Below are 25,326 nucleotides of genomic sequence, written 5' to 3'. Positions count from 1 at the left end.
GAATAAATAACAAAAGACTATATATTAAAGTTTATGATGTTGACCTTCTTATAATTTATTCCTTTAATTCAGTTGACATTTACAATTCTTGACAGTATCTGATTCGTAGCACAAAAGCGATCATTTAATTAATACATCAAATAGTGAATATATAGTAATAGATTTACTGATTGATACAATGATTGATTGATTTTGCGCTAAGAACAGATACTGTCAAGAATTGTAAATGTCAACTGAATTAAAGGAATAAATTATAAGATGGTCAACATCATGAACTTTGAAATATAGTCTTTTGTCATTTAATCAATATATATATATATATATATATATATATATATATATATATATTTAGTAAGTTATAAAAATATATATGGCAATTAAGCTACACAGAATATTCCGTGTTTCATTCTCGTAAGAATTCGTCAGGCTTATGCGAAGAGTTGTGGTTATTGCGCGTTTTTATATACGCACATGCTATTACATTTTTAGTTAGCCAATCAGCTTCCCAGTTTCCACCGCGCCCATCCTAATCAGCCAATGGGCAGGCACTTACAGCACAAAAGTTACAGTTGACCTTAGGTTCATCCCTTCCTTTGTGTGTGTTTTTCATGGGAAGACTAGATATCTAAGTAAGCTGATATTTTCAACCTAGGTGTAGTTAGATATGATTTTTCCCTACAATTCGGATATTAGTTTATATATATATATATATATATATATATATATATATATATATATATATATATATATATATATATATACATATATATATATATATATACATATATATATATACATATATATAATTACTTATGTATATGTATGTTTATTTTATTTTATTCTGTATTTTATTTATTTATTTTCTATTGTTATTGTTAATTTAAAAAAATATTTTGTATCGCTATCCTAGAGTAAAGTTTATCCTGTGCACACAGTTGTTCGCTATTTCTCTCCTACAGTTTAATAGATGTTGGGGTTCTTTAAAGTATAAGATAGCAACTTTTTCATTCAGGCATAATCTACATAGATCGTCTCGGTCCCTACATATGCTTGCTTGTCTCAATATTCTCTATTCGACTATCGGTGAACGTCCACTTTGAGTTCCCAGTATTGGTTTGCTAGTGCTATTTTCCTTCGTAGTTTCCAAGATGTGAAGAAATTATAAAGTGGGTGATCACTTTCCTATATCAATTTAACGTAAAATGAACATTTGCTTTACAGCCAAGGTGGCTATAAAGTGGGTGCTCATGTAAATTAATATAGAAAAGTGATTCCCCACTTCTTAAAACAATAATGTGCGACCTTAAGGGAAAATTTCACATATCCCATTACACAATTCAGGTCATTAACTTTCCAACAAGCCTTCATTTGTTAAATTCTGATCACTAGTTGCCAAGATTTCGAACTTATAAAATTGCCCCCAAAAGTGGTATATCTGTATATGGATATATTTATACTCGTCGCCAAACTGGATATTGAAAGATTATAATAATATTCTATGGTTAAAATTTTATGACAATTAGTTAAAAAAAACCTATATTTTCAAATCAATAGAATATGCCCGAATTAGTATACATTTATATATATATATATATATATATATATATATATATATATATATATATATATATATATATATATATATATATATATAGTGTCCGAGCAAGTCAGCTTTAGTTTTGCTGCTTTGGGATAAATTTTGCTTCGGATTTTTTTGCTTTGTTGTCTCCCCTGTGGGCTTGCCAGGCCACTAATATACATCAATTATTATTTTTTCATGTGGTTGGTGAGTGACTATAAACTGTAAATAATTTTCTTTTAAATTTATGTCTTTGAAGACTTTAAATATTTTCATTTCCTTTTATCTACATTTTTCTTCTAACTCTTTTTATTCTATATAAAAACACTCTAACAGTTTTTTTAGGAACATATATTTGTCTCTGATGAGTTGTCTCCACTATTCAACGAAACACGTGTAAGAATACTCCATAAAGATAAATAACAGCTTATGAGTGTGAATTAAATAGATATTTTGGTTTTGCAATGATAACTAGTTATATATGCGTTGCTTGTCTAGCTGCACTTATGACTTGTGATACAGCGAAATAGTACTGTATGTGGATGACTATACAGACAGGGGAGGGAGAGAGTGAGAGGGGGAGAAGGGTGGTTTCTCAGCCACTTGCCTCAACATCTGTTGGAATTTGGCAATCACGTGTGTAAAATATAAAATGGCTACGTGCAGAAAGAAGGAAGCGAGGATTATTCGACGGCAAATATGGCGACTGTAGAAAAGAGAAGGTGGGAAGATCGCTACTCAAGCAAAATAAAAATGGCGTTTCTATTTACATCATGCTGCCAAATCTTGCTTACCTATATGACGCACAAGAAGAGCAGATCAGACAAAAGCAAAGTCTACTAAAAATGATTAGTATAGTCTATACGGTTTACATAAAGTAAAAAATAATGAAAGAACAAGGTAATAACAAGAAAATACTGCAAAATTTACGATTAAATGACGTAAATACAATTAATTATGACTTGATGATGGAAAAAAAAACGATACAAATCAAGGGTGTGTTCAAGTATCTAATTTTACAGTCTGACCTCCTTTTGCGAATAAATAAATAAAAGTTTCTTACAAACGGAAACACACACATGTATAAATAATCGATAATCGACAGACTGTTTCGCAGATCATAGTTCTTCATCGCAACAAGACAATAATGGCACTTCAAGTCAGAATTGAAGATAGGCATTTTCTTTTCCGAGATTCGAAAAGTTAGGCCGTCAAAAATCTTAATATTTATACAATCAACAAAAACCACCGAAGAGTGCTCCATTTATTTTTCACAGAATGCTTTGCATTATTGTTAATGGTAGCTGGTAATATATACTCTTTATTTGTTTTTACATGAGCAGTAATATGTTGTTACACAGTCATTAGCATGTTTTGGTCAGCTAGTTGCCAGTAACTAGAGACCTCTTCAGGCGATACAGCTTATACGAAAGCAAATTTTGCAGTCAATCAATCAATCAATCAATCAATCTATCTATCTATCTATCTATCTATCTATCTATCTATATATATATATATATATATATATATATATATATATATATATATATATTCAGAATGTGAGAGATTATATAATTATTTCGGATCAAGAAAAGATTAGATACTCCGTAGCAGAAGACGAATACTGGCGAACATTTCAAGTGACACCGGTTGTTCGACCTTGACATTGGCGTTGGTTGTTTGTAAACACGTCAAATAGCAGACATGGTCGAATGTTCGCGAGCAAGATATTTTTTTAAAATATATTTACAAAACTTTTTAAGATTTAAAACAAAAATATATATTTCCAAAACATTTTCTTTAAATTAACTATTTACAAAACTTTTAAGGATTAAAAAAAAGCAAAACTTTTTTCTAGTTACACAAAACTTTTTAATGTAAGTTACTAGGCACCGCCAAAAAATTATTATAATTATAATAGAAATTAAAAAAAATAATAAATGAATGAACTATATTAATTACAAAACATTAGAAACTGAGAATTTCGGACGCTAAACTTACTTTATTTTTCCTTCTGGAAAAGTAAGCAAATAGCAAGTTTTTTTGTTGTTTTTTTTTAAAATAAAAATGAAAATTATAGAAAGATTTGTATATTGTGATATTACACTTAATCTTTATAAAAATAAATGTTATAAAAGATATGTGAATAAAATATATTTTTTAAATCTCGATTGTTTATACTTGTTGCTTATACTTGCGATTTTATTATGCAAAAACAAACATTGCTTCACTCAGTCTATAAGGATTTCTCCTTCACTGACCACCTGCATACATTGCACTTTAAATAAATATTGAATTGTATTAAAAACGCACAAAGAAAGATTTAAACACACACACACACACACACACACACACACACACACACACTGTACATAAAAATTAATCTTAGTTGCAAAAATCCGAACAAGTCAGTTATTTATATTTGTTTTTACCATTAAAAAGTTTGGTTATAATAATTTTATTTATTTATTTTTTTAAATTATGTATTTTTTAATTGACATCCGAAATTCTCAGTTATAACGTTGGCTTATCTATTTATTTGGTATTATTTTACAACCTGCCCCAGTGCCCCAGCGTAGTATAAATACCCCCAACCACCCCATGTTAAGAACAGTTTTCGGAATAACCCTCCCAACCTCCCCATGTTAAGAACGGCTTTTGGTGTTGTAGGTGTTTATTCGTAAAGCCGTTCTTAACATAGGGAGGTTGGGGTGTTTAAAATACGCTGGGGCACGTCGTAAAAATTTACCATTTATTCATATTATTATTATTATTAAAAAGTTCTGTAAATGTATATATAAAAAAACGCACACAGAAAGACACACATTTATTTAAATATATTTTGATTAAATACGTTCGTTTTATTACTTACATTAAAAAAAATTGTGTAAATAGAAAAAGTTTTTTTTTAATCCTTAAAAGTTTTGTAAGTCTGTACTATTAAAAAACATGTTTTGTAAATATATATATATATTTTTTTAAATCTTAAAAAGTTTTGTAAATATATTAAAAAAAAAAAATCTTGCTCGCGAACATTCGACCATGTCTGCTATTTGACGTGTTTACAAACAATCAACGCCAATGTCAAGGTCGAACAACCGGTGTCACTTGAAATGTTCGCCAGTATTCGTCTTCCGCTACGGGGTATCTAATTTACTTGATCTGAAATAATTATATAATCTCTCTCTCTCTCTCTCTCTCTCTCTCTCTCTCTCTCTCTCACACACACACACACACACACACACACACGCATATATATATATATATATATATATATATATATATATATATAAATATAAAATTTTTCTTTGCATAAGCAGTAGTTTGTTGCTACATAGTCATGAGCATGTTTCGGTCTATTAGTATTTACTAACTAGAGACCTCTTCAGGCAACAACCCTTATTTTCGAAGTAGACCGAAACATGTTCATGTTGTGTAGAAACAAACTACTGCTTGTGTGAAGACAAATTTTAAATGTAACTTGCTCTACTGCTGTATTGAGCACTCTTGTATAAACCTCGTTATATTTCACTGGTCACCCTACCTTTGAAAAATAGCAACCTAACATTTATATATATATATATATATATATATATATATATATATATATATATATATATATATATATATATATATATATAAATATATACATACACACACACACACACACACACACATATATGTATATATATATATATATATATATATATATATATATATATATATATATATACGAGGGGCGTGCAATAAGTAATGCCCCTTACCCACTTCCAGTTGTCTTATTTAGCTGAAATTTTGCATGTGCAATAATTTATATTTATTATGTGGCAAATTACAGCTCTGAACTAATTGTGGTTTCTGTTTTACAGGTGTTTGAATTGAGTCAGGGTTTCGATGCCTACCATCTCTTCAGAGGAGACAATATTAGCAAAAAGATATAACGGTATTCACCCTATTTGCTAAAGTCAGTTAGACATGGAAAATCATAATAAAAAATTGATTAAATAGAAGTCACATAGCAGGGGAAATTGAAGAAAAGGATATAAAGGTTTAGCTCCAAATTGCACGGTAAAATCCAAGGTAACTGTCCTTTAAAGCAGTGAGGTAATGAGATACAAGCTGTATATTGGGTAATCAACATCACAGAGTAGAAATCCAAGTTGGGCATATTTCTGGAGTATTTCTTCTTTATGGACCGGTGAAAAGCTTTTTAAGGTCTGGTGGAAACTTTTTATTAAAGATCTTTAATAAAAAGTTCCAACCAGACCTTAAAAATCTCTCTCTCTCTCTCTCTCTCTCTCTCTCTCTCTCTATATATATATATATATATATATATATATATATATATATATATATATATATATATATGCTAATATTTTCTCATCTGAAAAGATGATAGGCATCGAAACCCTATAGGATAAGGAGATAAAATTTCTAAAGTATTTTTTGTCTTGGAATAATAAAGAATCCTTGATATATACATATATATATATATATATATATATATATATATATATATATATATATATATATTTATATATATATATATATATATACTAAAGAGCTGTGATACAGAGAAGCAGTTTCTCTGTGGATGACTATATATATACATAGACCCCCCCCCACACATATGTGTGTATACACATATACACACATGCATATATATATACATACATATATATATACACACCTGCATATATGCGTGTGAGTATGTGAAAATGCACAAGCAAATGCATGTATGCAAATTCGTAGTGAGTGACGCATTATTGGGCAATTTTCCAATGTGCATAAGCAGAAACGCAAACGAACGAATGCAAAACAAGCACCGAAAACAAAACTAACAATCCGTAAAGTGAAATGCTAACAAAACGACGAGGTCAGATTTTCAAAAGAAAAGTTTTGTTATAGAGTATTTTTTGGAAGAAGGTGAACAAAAGATAACAAGAAAAAAAGGAACTAGCAAGCTAGCTAGCTAGCTTGCTAGTTAGATAGATAGATGGAAGAAGAGAAAGGTGGTGCAAGAGAAAAAGACACACACGCAATATATATATATATATATATATATATATATATATATATATATATATATATATATATATAGAGAGAGAGAGAGAGAGAGAGAGAGAGAGAAAGAAAGAGAGAGACAGAAAGAGAGAGACAGAGAGAGCGATACACAAATAGAAACAGATGGCAACTACTTTGAATCCGGATGATGTTTACCTTCTTCGAATTTTAAGAGGATTTATTGATGCACATGTGCATACCTTTACGACAAAAATCCTCGCATGTTCATAAATATCAACTTTATACATACACACACGTACGGTGTATATATATATATATATATATATATATATATATATATATATATATATATATATATATACCTACATTATACAGACACACGCATACATATATATGGAGAGAGAGAGAGAGAGAGAGAGAGAGAGAGAGAGAGAGAGAGAGAGAGAGAGAGAGAGAGATAAGAAAATGAAGCGAAAAGTTACATAGGAAGTTTATTACAGTCTCAAGTCAATAAGGGTTACAGAAAAAGGAATAAATGGGCTAAATTTCATGAGAAGAGGAGAGAAAGCCGGCATTATACAAAAGTAAAGGTAAAAAGACAACACTGACATTGAAGATATTCAGATTAGAAATTGAACAATTTTTGACATTAGAATTAGAAAAGAAAAATATATAGTAAGGGTGATATGATGGGAATACATGAGAAAATGGACAGCAAAAAACAGTAAATGCTAAAAGGCTATACAAAACAATATATAAGAAAATGAAATACTAAGACATTTTTTTTTAATTTACGAAAATATTAAATTAAAAAAATAAAACTCTTTAAAATAATTTTAAAAACTCCAAAACAATTTCCAAAATTCCAAAATTCAAAATGACTTATAATAAAGTTGTAATATAAAACTAAATTATAAAATACAAAGCAGAACACATTAAGAACAAAGAAGATAAGGGGAAGGAAAGGAAAAAGAAAATGAAGAATGCTAAAAGTAAATCAACTCAAATTCTGGGAATGTAATCATCGGTAATTAGGTGTAGTCCAGGATAAAATGAAACGGAAGTTAATATCCAGTACACTCGCATGCAGTATAATAGCCCAGAGGGCAGATTTCAATGTCCGCATTGAGTATGTGAGTTCATCATATTTTTTCTATAATAATTTTTTTCTATATGGGACGTTTAATAAGTAATGCTCATAATCCACTTTCTCTTGTAAGAAATTTTCTGTGGAATGATTTATATCTCTATGAGTTGTGTGGTAAATTACAACTATGAAATAATTGTGGTTTCTGATTTGCAGATGTTTGAACTGAGTCAGGTGTGAAATGAAGCTTGTTAAATGACGCGTAGAGGCGGCAAGAGTGAAGCCGTCCGTTGGCAAGCTCATCTAGAACCAGGACGGAGCAGTGATGACAGATTTCCTGGCAAAAAGTACCACAATTACATGAGTCTGTTATGCTTCACTTTTGAGTAAATTAAGAGAAGCTATCAAAATCAATAGGATGAGCAATATCAGCAAAGTTATCCTCTTTCTGCGAAACAATGCTCCAGTCTACAACGCACATGTCACCAGATCAGAAACATGAAATTCTCCCCCATCCTCTCTACTCTTCTGACCGTGCCCCCTCCGACTTTAATCTCTTTCCAGTCATAAAGTTGTTTTTGAAAGGAAAGCGTTTCCCAGATGATGCAGCCATGGTTTCCGAAGTCACGTTGTGGTTGGACGACCAACCTGGAGTGTTCTACAAAAATGATCTCCAGAACTGCATTACACGAAGAAATTCGTAACTCTGCGTAGAGAAAGATTAATAATTGTGCCAAGTTTCGTTAACGGGGTTAAAAGCATTATTCATTAAACGCTCTTCGTATCTCTACTTATATATAAAGGCAGTTTGTGTGTGTGTGTGTGTGTGTGTGTGTGTGTGTGTGTGTGTGTGAGAGAGAGAGAGAGAGAGAGAGAGAGAGAGAGAGAGAGAGAGAGAGAGAGAGAGAGTTCCCTATGGACTCCGAAACGGCTGGGCCGATATTTTTGAAATTTCACACCGTGATGGGTTCTCGACTAGAGCAGGCAATCAATCGATTTGATTAAAAAATAGGCGATTTCACCAATTTCGACGATAATAAAAGTATTGGAATTGTGAAACATTCGTTAGTTCTCATCTAATCCCGGATAACGTCGAGTCTATCTCCTACTTTAATAACACGAAGTGCATGTTAAATGCACCTCATGATGGATCTTTACGGTTTTGAAGAATTTTTTTTATTGTTTTACTGTATTTCGATTAGTTATGTATATTTTCTTTTCAAGTTCCACACAGTTGCTAATTGCATGTATTCTGCTGATGAAATGCATGCGATATTGTCTGAGAATACCCCCCATCTCTGAATCGGTTAAAGTTGTGTTTCTTTGATTTCTATTGCAGAACAACATAATAGAATTAGATTGCAAATTAATAACACGGGAAGGTCATTTATTAAATAGGCTTTTTATCTGGGACTTTCCAAAAGTAATGCCTCCTATTTTTTATTTCACCAAAATGGATCAGATGGGATTGCAAATTGCATTGCCATATTGACTAAACTTATGCATCCATAACCTGAACGCTTCATCTCTTTGTTGCAGATAATGACGGTGTGGGATTCTAAGAAAGCAATCCCTGTCATAGACGTTTGTCAGAAGCAGAGATGCGTTATTGAATTCCTCCGGGCAGAAAAAATTAAATCGATCAACATCTATCGGCAAGATTTTTTTTACAAAGCTGATGCAGTTGATGTCAGCCCATTTAGGAGATAGGTTTGTCGATTTCAGAGTAGCGACAGAAATGTGAGTGAAAAAGCGCGCTGCGAACTTTGATGGCCGAGACATTAAAAGATGCTGACAAAAGTGCATTGAAAATGGCAATGACTATGAAGAAAAATAAATTCTAGAGTAAAAAAAAGTCGCTCGTTTTAATGGTAGCACTCCTGTCTTCGTAGCTCTTCAACGTTTTAGTTTTTGAGTAAAAATATAGGCGCCCCTACTTTTGAAATGATCTTCTTATTACGCAAATGAGATTACAACGATTAAACGGTTTCAGAATATTTAAATTATATTTCAGTTGCAATATATTATAGTAACAAGAAAGTTCTTGCGGAATTTTAAATTTTGATTACAAATGGTGTATTTTCAAATAAGTTTTCGTTATAATACCTTTATTTATGTATAATTTTAAAGAATGTTTTTCGCTTTATTTTTGAAAGGAAAGCGTTTCCCAGATGAATCGTTTAAATTACAGTCGTTTTAAAACAATTATGTCTTCTTTTCAGAATGTGGAATACAAGATGGAAAAAAGGCAAATTCGCACAATTTTCTTATTTCAATTCAAGCTAAGCAGAAAAGCTGCTGAAACAGCTCGCGATGTCAACGAAGCGTTTGGTCCAGGAACCACCACTGAACGCACAGCACAATGGTGGTTTAAAAGATTTTGTAGCCGCAATGAGAGACTTGAAGATGATGAGCATAGTGGTCGGCCATTGGATGCTGACAACGATCAATTAAAAGCTTTAGTTGAAGCCAATTCATGCACAACTGTCTGAGAATTTGCTTCTGAATTAGACGTAACGTATACGACAATTTCAACCACTTGAAAGAGATTGGAAAGACAAAAAACTTAATAAATGAGTGTCTCACGAATTGAACGACAACCAAAAGAAACGCCGTTATGAAGTGTGATCTTCGCTTCTTTTACGCAACAAAAACCATCTGTTTCTCGACCAGGTTGTGACTTGCGATGAAAAATGGGTTCTTTACGACAACCGACGAAGCTCCACAACACTTCCCGGAGCCAGAGTTGCACCAAAAAAACAAAGGTCATGCTGAATTTTTGGTGGTCTGCGTCCGGTCTCATTCATTCTAGTTTTTTTTTTTGAATGCGGGTGAAACCATTACGGCGGATAAGAATTGTCAACAAACTGTCAAGCATTAATCAAAGGAAAAGATCCAATTCTCCTTCACGACAATGTCCTACTGCACGTTGCTAAACCAACCCTGCAGAAGTTGAACGAATTGGGCTACAAAATTATGCCTCATCCGCCATACTCTCCAGAGCTCTTACCTACTGACTACCACTTTTTCAATCATCTCGACAACATTCTGCGTGAGAAATGCTTCAAAAACCTATGTGATATCAAAAATGCTTTCAGCGACTTCATCGCCACTGGAATGCAAGATTTTTATGTTACTGGCATAAATCCATTTGTTTTGAGTTGGCAAAAGTGTGTTGATTCTGATAGTGCTTATTTCGATCAATAAATTTTTGTTTGAGCCGAGATATGTTCATCTGAATTTAAAAGTTAAAAACCAAAAGAACTTTCTTGTCAACCTAATTATTGGTTCGTATAATTTAAAATCATAATTGAATATGAATGTTCTATAGTTTTGATCGAAAGTGTTGCTATTTTAGATGGACCTGTAAATTTGATGCGGACTTTTGCTGCTGTTATTGTTGTTGAACTTAGAAATGGTTCTGTCGAACTCAGGAATCAGAACAGAAATTTCGAACAAGACCTTTTATTCATTTCACGGGGTTAGCATGCTCTCGTTGCGTCAGCCATGACTGGTTAGAGGTCCTAAGTAATTAACATTTGTATTTTCGGTCGCCCACACCGAGAATTGAACCTTCACCCTTCAGGAGAATATCACTTTTACAAGTACTCTAACCAATGCGCTACGGATCCTTATGGCAGAAACATTACCAAGTTCGACAAGATATACCTGGAGAAGGTCGTAGGTTAGCTCGACTGAAACGTTGTGAAAATGACACTCAAGGTGAGAACAGTAGTCTGAAGAATTCAAATAATTCGGGAGATAGAGGTCACATTTTTTCCAAATACTACTTTACCATCTATGCTCTCGGGAAAACACCGGTTGGCTATGCTAGTATAGAATATTTTGACTTCTTTACTAGTAATAAGTTTTCACCATTCGTTAGTTGTCGACCTCTTGATTATTGTTTTTTTTGAGGGGGGGCGATTATTTTGATTATTTATTTTTCTAAAGCTTAATTTTTTTGTCAGAGAATTTTTCAACCAACACGGAACACACAAGAAAGAAAAAAAAATAGCTAATATTTTCAATGAAGGGAAAATTAATATTAAATTTGATAATCCGCTTCAATGTCTTTATTAAAATGTTCGCATTCACATTTTTTTAAAGTAACGTACATCCGAGATAACCACTTTATGATTGTCGATCTTCCAGAATCCGAAGAGAGACACTGTTTATTATTGAACTGTAATAATAAGGAGATAAAACAAACAAACAAACAAACAAACAAAACAAAACAAGCAAAAGAAGATTCAAATTTATCAACTAAAAAAGATTAAAGTAACACTCCCCACACTATAATAATGAGAAGTCATCTATTTCTGTCTGTATGTATTTCTGTCTCTGTGCGTGTCTGTCTGTCTTTCTGTTTGTCTATCTGGCTCTCTAAAAAAATTTCAGAACACAATGTCGGCACGCGTAGCTGATAGCGTAGTATGCAATAACGACTCTGCGTTTCTCAACAAACATGTGCAGACGTGTGGATCTATTTGCGTGGAATTAATAACAATCTCATGTATGTGTACATGTAGCGTTTACTGTAATGTCTTCATTTCCTAAAAGTCTTGATACCGGTAGTACTTGCATTTTTTTTTTCTTTAACATGGGGTTTACACATATCCAGATTTGATGAGAGAATTAGCTCACACATGGGGGTAGAGAGAGAAAGAACGTCTGTTCTCATCTTAACTATAATTATCTAACTATTTTATTAAGCATTTATGCATAACGAACAGGGGGCATTTCGCTTTTGGCGATTATGAAAGTTTTACTCTAAGTTATTATCGCATTATTTGGCGATGTGTCCCACGCGAAGCCCATAGGCAGACTGATCTCTTACACCCGTTTCTGTGTCCAACTCAATATCCATGATGTCATGCGTCATATCCTCTCTCTCTCTCTCTCTCTCTCTCTCTCTCTCTCTCTCTCTCTCTCTATATATATATATATATATATATATATATATATATATATATATATATATATATATATATATATAACCACTTAGAAAGTGCTATTTAAAGGATAATCAGTTTTAAAGAGAAAAGTTTAAAAAACGAAATTTAGTAACAAAACGTGTCCATCGCTATAAACATATACAAGTTATTTGCACTTAGTAAATGTTCATTTATACAAATCCGTGTTTGGTGAGGAAATCAAAATGTTCGTAGTGTTGAATATATGTGTATGCAAATTATATACGTATGTGAGTATTTGGCAGCGTGGTAAAGTGCATTTGTCTTGGTTTATTTTGTTCTGTAAGTGAGTGTGAATGGCTAGCAAATCGTTTCTGTTCGTTTGACTCTGGCTAGTGTGTGTGAATGTGTGTGCAAGATGAAGAAGGCTTGTATGTAAGTAATTGAGTCTGTTGCAAACCTTACTTGCAAGCAATGGCATATTGTATACCGTGTATATAAAGTGTATCTAAATAATGACATGTTACATATCGTGTAAATGCGTGTGCTATCATGTATGTATAATGTATAGTTCTCGGAAGTGTTGTGTATCAATGCGTTGTGTGCGTGGAAGTGTTTAAGCACATACAGCAGACAGTTCAATAAACAGTTCTGGTAACACCTGAAATAAACATTATACAAGGCAATTCTTCAATACAAACATTAAACAGACATCACTTTTGTTACAGTTTTAAATGTAGTTTTATGTTGGATCGTTCGTTTAAAATAAAGGGTCACATCGAGTCGCGTTGTCGGGCGAATTGTCTCTTCTTGGGGTTACAATACTAATAACTGTCTGACTTTTCGGGTTAAGAACTGACTCTGAAGTTATCTTTTAGGTTACATGATTGAAACGTCTGTTGTTCACCCTTCGACGCTCTCTCCCCCCCTCTCTCTCTCTCCCCGATTCCTCGTTACCTATATAACTAGTTGTTTTCTGTGTTCTCTAAAATTGACCTCTTTCGATAATAAACAATTACGCCATTCTTTGGCGTCTGACATCAGGCTATTTATTCCGTTCCAAATATTTGTACATTCATTTTGTTCAAAATATTTAATTTGTATTTATTTGTTTCAAAACTGTAACATATGGCATCATTCTGTTACACCCCCCCTTCATATTAAAAACAATCCTAACATTTTTTCATATTCCACCTGACCAAGAAAAGATACAAACCCAACCGATTCTTATTTTTCAAATGTTGTCAGTCCTTGGCCGATCTCTATTTTATTCAGTCCGAAATTCATTTACAGTCCCTATGCCATTCTCCAATGATCAATGTCGGCTGTTCCATTATCCACCGTTTGCCATTGTCAGTCAGACGCAACTGTTTCACCTCACCGCACAATTCGACGAACTATCGTTTGATGGCGCTTCTAACCCTTATTCCACATGAGCGTAAAACAAAACTCACACACACTCCTGCATTTTTTCTAGCACACCGATCCTACCGATCGCAATACCACTCATACTCACAGTTACGTTTGAGAATCAAAACAGAAAACTCCTACTCACAATGTCTCATATGGTCCACTTCTACACAAGGTACCTGTTCTAATATAGAGAAGATATCTCACTACTGATGCAATTCTCTATCTATATAAAAGCCAAGTACGTCCAAGGATGGAATACTGCTGCCATATCTGGGCAGGAGCTGCTAAAAACAGCCTATCCTGCCTTGACAGAGTACAAAATAGACTTCGTGGCTTAGTGGGGGATGCCGTTTTCTATACCCTGCAATCTCTCTCCCACAGAAGAGACGTTGCGAGCCTATCCTTGTTTTATCGTTATTTCCATGGCAGGTGCTCGTCTGAACTCCAATCTCTGGTTCCCCCCTCGCCTATCTTTCACGAAAAAAACCCGTCTAGCTGAATCCACTGTGAAAATTTCCCCCCACTCTTTATCTGTGCCTAAATCAAAACGTGGATTCCATAAACAAAGCTTCTTTCTTAGAACTGCACGCCTGTGGAATTCTGTTCCGTCTTCCTGCTTCCCACCTGATTACAACTTAGATATCTTCAAGTCCAACGTTAACAAATTCTTAATGAACCGCCCCCTTAAGTAAACACTTCATCAAATCTCCACACTAACGTAATGTATTTGCAATAACCCTTATCCCTGAGTGGCTTCCGGGCCTTGATAAGTGGTGACCACTGTGTAAAAAAAAAAAACCTAGCCTAAACATTGCCAGACACAATGAGTAGCTTTGTGCAGAATTTCATAAACATCGGTCCAGCCGTTTTTTAATCTATAACGAACGAACTTACACACAGAGAGACAAAGTTGCATTTATATATATATATATATATATATATATATATATATATATATATATATATATATATATATATATATATATATATATATATATATATATCGCCATGTATGGATTTAGTTTCCTTGTAGGGTCTGAATTAAAGTGTAATTTTGTATATCCGTTAGATTTCAATATTTTTAATAAGTAAGATTCTTATTAATTTGTTAGGTTTTACGTTTTCCAAAACTGCTTATATATCACTAAAAATAACAACAACAAATCCTATATCTATCTATCTATCTATCTATCTATCTATCTATCTATCTATCTATTTCTGTATGTGTGTTTGTAAGATAAGTGCAAGGTAATACAACATTCTGTGTTAACATTCATTTTTCAAAAATGTTAATGATTTCAAAAATTACTCCACCCATTCCAAAGACAAATTCTTTATCTAAACCTTATTTGAGTACATCTGTAAATAATTACTTTATTAAATGTATTTCTCGGTTAAAAACGATGACTCCCTTCACATTAAATTTTTTTTCTAAAAACGTTATGGAAAAAATAAAAACGTGGAAATGATAGATGTTAGCATTATTTTATATTTAAAACAATCCCTCCGCCTTTAATCCCAAAAGTTTGTTCAAAACTTTTCGATAAAAGTTTCATTAAATGTGAAACCGAAAAAATAACGAACATTTTCAACGACGTATCTAATTCATTTCAAGTTTTCTTTGATAATGCTTTAGTATCTACATGCCCCGAGTATTATTGAACTTTTTATTTGCAAGTGAGTTCTGTTTTATTGTTAATATCAAGTTCAATGTAGACGAATTTTTCATGTACTTATTATGATTAAGTATAAATGTTTTTTTTGTTTTTTTCAATTAACAAGTATTTTTGCCAATCTGTAAAATTTGTTTCAGTCTATACATGACGAATCTTCAAATGATTCTGAGAGTCAGCTCGGTGCAATATTCTGAAACAATCTGACTTTCAAAATCAATGAAAGATTTTGGAGTCAGTCTCAATTCTTTCACAAAAACCTTCGCTTTTCCGACAGAAAGAATTTGTTAAATCATTGGACTTGCTCGGAGATATATTTAATCGTTCTCATAACTCCCTCCATCTCAATTGTACATATATTTTATATTATTGTATGTATATGTAATATGAATTCCCATTCGCCACCCCCCTTTATTTTACTCGTATATATCCGAGTATTTGCTCTTGCGAGACAATTTAATTTGTCTTTTTTGCATCTTTTGGAGGTAAGCGATTAACTCCTGATAAGTTTGTTTGTGAAAGAGCCCATAGGGGTTGTTCGTATACTATTTTCAAAGCGCTACACCCCTACCACACACACACACACGCACACACACACACACACATATTTATTAATTTTCCTGGTAAAGTTTGGAGTTCCATATTCACATAACCACCTAGAATTCTTTAATTATTTTAGAAAATCATCCTTCATATCGTATAAGTTATGGAAGAATAGATTGCTCACGTTTTGATCATAGTTTTCCGCATGCGTGTGGACTTAAATAGTTCTAAACTTCGGCTATTAGAAATTTAGCTTGTTGCTATTTGGTGTGAAAGTTTTCCAAGTTTTCGATCAGATATTTTACCGGTCGATAACAATTAAGTTCCAAACAGTATCTATTTTTTTTTTTGGTTATCTCTCTCTCTAGATTTTTTTTTAATTCTTTAGGATACAAACGATTTTCCGAGCACAAATAAAAATGACTTGTTCAATTCTTAGCAGAGGATTCCGTTTTAATGTAGGTTTAATGAAATTAGTCCCCTTACTTTTTTGATTTAGTTTTTGGTAAAGAAAATATCCCGTTTTCAAACGCTTTTTCGGAATTGCAATAATTGCACAGTGTTTTAATGTTATATAGTAGGTTTGCTATCTATATACTAATACGATAGCGTGTGTGTTATTTTGTGTGTCACGTTTATATCTTTTTTTCTTCCCGGTGAATGTAATTTAATTGTTATGACCTTCCATTTCTTGCATAAATAATTTTACCAAGAATTCTTTATACGTTTTGGTTTCGGTCTCAATTATAGCTGATGGCACTCAAGTCATCTATTTTTTTTTTCAGAAATCTTTTTACCAACAATTCTTTATAAGTTTGAGTTTCGGTTTCGATTATAGCTGAAGGAACTCAAATATATATATATATATATATATATATATATATATATATATATATATATATATATATTGAAATCACAACTTTATAATACATAATAATCGATAGAAAATTGACTCTATAATAATATATACGAAATCTACATGAATTAAAATATCATATTTAAGCGTATTCTACGATCAGACTACTCCGGGCGTCCCTACTAACTTACGTAAATACTTTTGCAGTTTTAACAAAAGAGCTATAATAATATCAGGGCGTTTCCGTTTACGCTGAACACCCACATAATACCAACATTAATATATTACACATGAAGGATTCTGCTGTGGAATTTCTACAGGTCCCGCTAGTATATATGGATATCTTATATAACAGAGCGTATATAACGGTGTATCACCGTTTACTTGTGCCGTCTAACGTTCATGTGTTTACATGTATATATTCGTGTGTGACGCTTGTGTTCGTCTAGTGTTCTCTATTTCGTGATCGTCTGTAGTTTTTCTATTGTTCGTCGATGCGTGTATAACATTTATGAGTATTTCTTTGATTGTCTAGTGTTCTCGCGTTTATAAGTATTGATCTATTGAATAGATACTGTTTAACAACGGACATATAACATTTACAACAGACTTTTAACCAAAAGGGACGGTCAATAGTTCTCTGGGAGTTTAACACCTGGTTAGTCGAAGAAAAAGCTGATATTTATTTGTTTCCACACGAAAACAAAATATGACACAAGGTCATGTATAATATAGGCGAGAACCAGCACCCCCAAAATTGTCTTAGTAAAGAAAGATTTCCCCTCCATTTACTAATAACAATTTAAGTAAAAATGAAAGTGTCTCCCCTCCTCTCCATTGACCAAGAACAATTTCATTTAAGTGCAGTAGACACTGCATCTCGACCATCCGGCCAAGAAACCAAGAATAGCATGAGCTCCCTAAGATTCATCGCAAGAAACGAACAAATCTCGTTTTTTTTTTTTTACCCCAAACAAGGCACGTTGCCACTTTGATGTAGGGGGCTACTATCAGGGACCTAAGTTGCAGGAGTAATATGTAGGGAGTTGAGCAGCAAGATGTCTGTCCACATTACACTTGAACTTCTGCAGTATAGTTGGGAGAGCAGGAAACCGGAAGAGAATTCCAAAGTCCTGCAGTTCTGGGGAGGAAGCTGTTAAAGTAAAAGGATTTCTTACATCTAGGGATCTCAACTGTGTAGGGGTGGAACCTCACTGCTTGTCGGGTTTTTCGGGGGTATTTTCGTCGAGGGGGGTACACATCAGAACATCCAGCATTAAAATACTTGTAAAACAGGCAGAGGGATGCAACATTACGTCGGTGGGACAGGGGCTGAAGTTTAGATGACAGCTCGGGACCTATTAGGTTGGCGACTCTCTTTTGGGCCCTCTTCAGGAGCGAGAGACTAGTAGCAGATACAGCAGCCTAAATGTGACAGCAGTACTCCATACATGGGCGAATGGTGGCTTTGTAGAGGTACAGGATACTTTCAGGCGTAAGTAACTTTCTACCATGATAAAGAGAGCCCACCTTTGCAGCAGCCTTAGCAATAATCTCGATGTAGCTATTCCAACTCATGTTTCCTGTGAACATTAAGCCAATGAGCTTGAACGAAGTGCTCTCAGGTAAAGTATCTCTAGCCATAGCTATTCATGGTTGGTAAGGTTTCATGTAATTATTAAATGAAACAAGCTTTGTCTTGGCAATGTTGAACGTTACCATCCATTTTTGACCCAATTTCACTACAGACTGAGGTCTTCCTCTAGGGTTTCGGCCATTACCTTAGATATGTGCTCATTAGTTTTTCCCGCGTGCCTGCTATAGACCGTGGTATCGTCGGAAAATATACCCATCTCAGAGACAATTTTATCAGGTAAGTCATTTATGAATAGCAGAAATAACAAATGTCCAAGAATCGATCCCTGAGGCACATCCGCATTTATATAAAATCTTTTGGACGTACACCCATCGAGGACAACCAGGATTCTTCTCTCATTTAAGAAGGACCTAATTATGCTAAGCATTCGTCCAGTAATACCATAGAATTTTATTTTCATCAGAAGACCATCGTGCAATACCCTGTCAAAAGCTTTACATATATCAAGGGCTACTGCCCTCCCCTCGTCTGCCTTATCCAGTGCTTGGTATAAACGTTCAGAGATTACAGTTAAAATATCTGCAGTAGAACGGGCTTGCCTAAATCCATATTGGTGGTCTGACAGAAGTTTAGCAGCTGTAAGGTAAGACTAGACCTTGATTAATAAAGGACTCAAATATTTTGGTGAAAAGAGGTAGGAGGCTAAATGAGCGATAATTTAATGGGTCAGTTTTTTCGCCAGAGATTTTGTAAACTGGTACCACAAAAGCAGTTTTCCAGAAGATGTTTTCACATTAGCAGTTGCACATTGGTCTTACATTCCTTACATTTGATAGGCGTTGGACCCACAGGTTCCCCGGGTTTTCAGAGTCATTAGAACCTGTCGGCTCGACTGTCTGTCACTGACGATGACCAAACTCTAACTGACTGTACTTGTCTCAAAATCTATCCTTCCTTTCATACGGTCATTAATACACGTAGCATTAAAGATAACCTCAAGTTTTTACATAATCTACCATGTTTATCTAGAAAATTCTTCTGTTTGATAACATTCCAAAGTTATCGTAAATAAATATTTGATTCACAAATTTTTATTCCCAACAATAATCGACTAGCGTTGCCCCGGAACCAACAACACAACAGTAATGGAGTGTCATATATCCTAATTTTCCATGTGAAGTTATTGGCACATAATTATATATGGTGACCACCGCATTACTTAAAAATTATCACTAATTTTGGGGCATTTTTTCTCATTAGATCATATAATATCTCCAAAATGCATGACTGTAGAGCTCCGTTTAACAACCTAGTAAAATGGAATTGGCTGAAAGTGTGCGAATAAATTTTTCAGAAGCTAAAAATTTGTTCGTTGCCAGAACTATTCATAACTTATTTTGAGACTAAACATGAAATAGTCATGACATCTGATTTGAATTTCAGTACTTTTTCTTAAGGAGTTTGAAGACCCACAAAATCTATAAGTCATGATTTTAGAACTTAATTTTCATCAAAAAGAAACTATAACCGGATTAGAAAATGTGTCTGGCCAAAATCTACGTAGTTTTGGAAGATGTGAATAGAGAAGTAGACCGTATGAATTGATTCTCAATGTAAAAAAACAAAATGAATGAAAGATATAAAACAGATATAAAATGTCACATTTTTCGATGTGCGATCAAATGTTCACATAAGAAAATAAAGTTGTAATGTATTTTCTACTACAAAAGAAATTATAAGTAAATTTCACATTAATAATCCAGGTATTTCAAAGACAAAAGAATTACTGCACAACTATCGTATTGGCTCAAAATGAGATGTCAAAAATGTGTAGAGATTGTCAATTTGCAGCAAAGGCACAACCGGTAAATTCTCAGCGATGGCTACACAAAGATGTTCTGTGGACGAGATAACACATTGATTATCTTGGACTCGTAAACGGCCACTACTACCGAATAGTTGTGGATAGCTACATTAAATGACTGGAAATATTCACATGTAAACACCTAGTATCCATAATTATAATAAATGTTGTGAACGAACATTTTAGTTGTTTTGGTGTGACTAAAAATAGAAAGCAACAATGAAACACAGTAAAAGATGTCTGCACATCTTTGACCAAATTACAAGTTCACTTTACCAACCCAGATCCAACGGGTGAGTGGAAAGATTTGTGAACAGTTTCAAGAGATAATTAAGGGATAATTGTGACTCAGACATAAGCGAGAGGAATACCTAAAAAAATTATTAGTATACAGAATCATTCCTAATCCAAACACAGTAACGAAGATACATTTTTCCTGAGTAATTCGCTCGGTATTCAACACGATGTTGCCGAGTTAAAAAAAAAAAAATGAAATAAGAAAACTTTGCGAGCGCATCTTTCTAATCCAGAGATAAAATTTTCTTCAAAACTTATAGAAATGGAAAATATTTATAAGAAGATTAAACAATCAATAGAAGGTTTAAGCAAAGTAACTTGTATGTTAAAAATTAAAAAAACAAAACAAAACAAATAAAAAAAAACAAAAAAAAAACTCGAACACAAGAAACACTTAAATCAATTAACATTTAGACATACTAAAAATGTCACACAATTCTGATGGAAGTGTTGTCGAAATACCAGTTCCATTAACGCTATCAATGCAGGAAATGCCAGATACTCGAAACCCACGAAAGAAAAAAAAAGTGAAGTAGTGGTGGCCTAGAAAAGACGACATGGTTCTATTTCCGTTTGATGAAAACCGTTTTTTTTTAAATTTTTTTAATTTTTATTGTAGACCATCTACTAGTTGGCCAGTTGTGCAAAAATCCCAAGAGCAATAAGAGTCTTCTATCATGTCTAAAAGTGACACAATGTTTAATGAGGGAGATCGGAGATGCGCTGCTGTACAACTTATGCTCTTTACCGATCCAATTATGGTAACAGGATCATTGCCAGAACGCCCAAAGAGACCCAGGCTTGGCTTCTAAAGTAGTTCTACGAATTTGTATCCTTCTCTCACTGGCTCCTCCTCCCCCGACTCTAATCCGCTAGACTACTCCGTTTGATCATACGTCACCAACATCATCTTCCACAACACTAGAGTCAGCCTGATCGCCGCTATCTGCCGAGCATTCGCCGAGCTCCTGCCGGCGTTTGTGGAAAAGGCATGCTACCAGTTCTAGAGCCGTATCGAGGCGGTGATTGGGACTGAAGGCGGCTGCATTGAATAGATGTCAACTCTACTGCATAATCACCTGAATTGATGTTTTTCAAGAAAAGTTTTAAAATAAAGCTGTAGTGTTGTTTTCTTTAAGGCGACACTTTTATCGTTTCACCCTGTAGATACAGAACTAATTATATATGGTGAGCACCACATTACTCGACAATCTTGCTTTGGATATTAACGTCTTACTAATATCGTTCCATCAATTTTTTATACTTTCTATTTCAATAAGCCTATTTTTCTTCATTCTACTATCATATTGGTTGTTCTTTTGTACTTGAGTAACAGCCTGGTATGTTGTAAACCTTTTCTAGGATACAATAGTTAAATTATGCGTATGCTCAGTGGAGATGAAGAAATGTTAACATTATATTATGGCCTTTAATAACTACAGAGCATAATGAGAAGTGTATTTATCTGTGAGAATATACGTTATTTTATTATTTATCTCATGTATTAAACATATATTCTTCTTTTATTATAAAATCCCACTCGAGTAACAAACTTGTATGTTGTAAATCTTTTCAAAGGTATAATTCAGTATGTTCAGCATCTTTTTTAATAACCACAGAATTTTGTCTTCAGTTAATGTAGTAATCAGAAGATTTATTTTTTTAGAAAGCATTTAAATACCATTGGTTTAGTCCAGTGGTTCTCAACCTTTTTCACTCCATTCCCCCCTTCATGAATTCTCAACATTCGTGTGGCTCCCCTTCATTTTTCTCCCAAATCCCACCCTGCCAAAAAAGGCGCAGAAAAAAAAAGAATAAATAAAATGTTGATGAAGAGAACACCCTTGCTTTATTACAAAGTTTACAGTCATAATTATCTTATATTGATAGATTTCTGTGATATGCTTAACTTACATCACTAGACTACAAAAGACTAGCAGACAATAGCAAATTTGATTTGGATGGGAGAAAGTTCAATTAACCTCTGCATACTTTATCACACATCAGTGGGAAGGCTGATATTGTTTCTTTTCAGTCAGTTGACGAATCCAAGGTTGTGTCACTGACAATGCACATCTCATGTCGGGGTCCACATCCAATCGGTTGCGGCTCTTATTCTTGATTTGTAGAAGGGTGGAGAAACCAGACTCACATAAATAGGTAGTTGAAAAAGGCAAGAGTAGTCGAAGTGCAATCTCACTGACTTTTGGATATGACTGATGCATCGAACACCAGAATACATTCAGAGATTTTTCTTCATAGAGATCTTTGGCAGCAGAATCATGTTTGAGATCAAGGAACTCGTCCTGAACATCACTGGGAATGGTAGTAATATCAAGAGTGCCAGAGAATGGATTCCTTACCAACTTCCCTTCTTCCTCCTCGAATTCTGGGAAGTACATATTAAGTTCACTTTCCAAGGATCTCAGATGCTGGGTGATTTCAGTTTTAAGTAATGGGTCAAGCAGACTATCTTCTTCATTCTCGTCAAGGACAGCTGAAAGGTTTTCAAACATGGCAACATTCCCGGCACCGACTTTCCTTTGCCAATTCTGGAGCTTGGCAAGAAATCCACGAAGGCAGTCCATCAGGTGAAACACATTTCTTTCCTTGCCCTGTAGTTTCAGATTCAACCTATTTAGCTGCTCAAATATATCTGCTAAATATGCAAGACGTGGCTCCCACAAAACCTCATTGAAGTGACTCAACAGATCATCTTTCCCTTGCATTTCCAGGAACAATTTTAGCTCCCCCCGAAGTTCAAACACTCGATTCACAACATTGCCCTTGGAAAGCCAGCGCACTTTGGAGTAAAAGAGGAGAGCTTCATGCTCCGAATCCATGTCTCTACAGAGGTTCTGGAAAAGGCGAGAGTTCAGAGCTCCAGCTTTTACAAAGTTGACGCATTTGACCACTGCCTCCAGGATCTTGCAAAGTTCATCAGGGAGGGTTTTCGACGCCAGTGCAAAACGATGGATCATACAATGAACCCCCTTGGCATTCGGAGCTACTTCCTTGACACGCTTCTGGAACCCTGATTTTGATCCCAGCATCGCTGGAGCCCCGTCTGTACAGACTCCACAACAATTTTCCCATGGGATCCTGTTAGCTTTGAAGAAAGAAGATAGCTTTTCCATCACATCTTCAGCTGTTGTGGTGGTCTCAAGCTGTGTACATAACAGATATTCTTCCTTGATATCACACAAGAAAATATACCTAACAAACACGAGTAGCTGTGCACACGAACTCACATCCGTTGACTCATCCAGTTGTATTGCAAACATACCAGCTGGAGACGATTTGATCTCCTGTATCATTTTTTCCTTTATGTCATCTGACATTTCATTAATTCTCCGCTTCACTGTGTCGTTTGACAAGGAAATTTGTTGAATTTTACGTTCATTTGCATCTCCAAGAACACGCTTGACCATCTTTAAAGTACATGGCTTAATTAAGGTTTCACCAATTGTGTGGGGCTTCTTTTGCTTCGCTATTTCAAGGGCAACCTCGTATGATGCCTCAACTACACTTGAGGTCTGTTGTTGGAAAGCACCAGTTGCATCCAGTTTCTGTTTTCCGAAACTACTTTCATGGCGCCTGAAGAAATCGGGGTCTTTTTCAGCATACTGTGGATGGATGGTCTGCAAATGATGCTTCAACTTACTAGGCCTCATAGAATCGTTCCCCAACACTTTGAAGCACAGTACACACTGAGGTTTCTCGATGCCATCAGCGAGAATTGATGTAAATCCGTAGCTAATGTACTCTTCACTGTACTTCCGCTTCTTAGTAACACTAGTAGCCATCGCAAATCTAGGGAAAATAAAGAAGACAGACCATCAGAACAAACATTAAGTGATAAGACAAAAGAATGATAATGAAGGACAGATAAATAGGACAAGTGATAAAATGACAAACACACAAATATCCACATACATAATACATCCATGGACTCACACATTAAGCACACACACAGTCATACACAAACATACACAGAGAGAGTAAAGATGATAAACATTCACACTCAACCTAGCAAGCTGAAATGTACTTTCTACAGCAAGAACACACCTCCTTTGACAAGCACTGCCCCAATTGAAATTATGAGAAGAATAGCGAGTCACATCAATATTAGCACTAAAAAAAAAAAAAGCAGGAATACCTGAGTAGGGAATGAGCATGAATACAATGATACCAAAAAATAAGAAAATAATAAAGGAAGTGCACAAATATTTCACACACGAAAACAGCGACCGCATTTATAATTGTCGAACAAAATAAGTAAAACAGTATACAGTATGGTTCAGAATCAATTATACCCACATGTTTACGTGCTGATATCCAAGACCACACTGAGATAATTCGATCACCTCTCTCCCACATACATACACACATACATACATACACACGTACACACACATTCGTAACAATATTATGTAGGTAACAAAATTTTATTGTCAACTTAATCAATTAAAAAAG

This window comes from Euprymna scolopes, chromosome 2 (assembly GCF_053919585.1).
Source record: "Euprymna scolopes isolate OS-2025 chromosome 2, ASM5391958v1, whole genome shotgun sequence".
Classification (NCBI taxonomy): Eukaryota; Metazoa; Mollusca; class Cephalopoda; order Sepiida; family Sepiolidae; genus Euprymna; species Euprymna scolopes.
Note: the sequence above shows the minus strand (reverse complement) of the source record.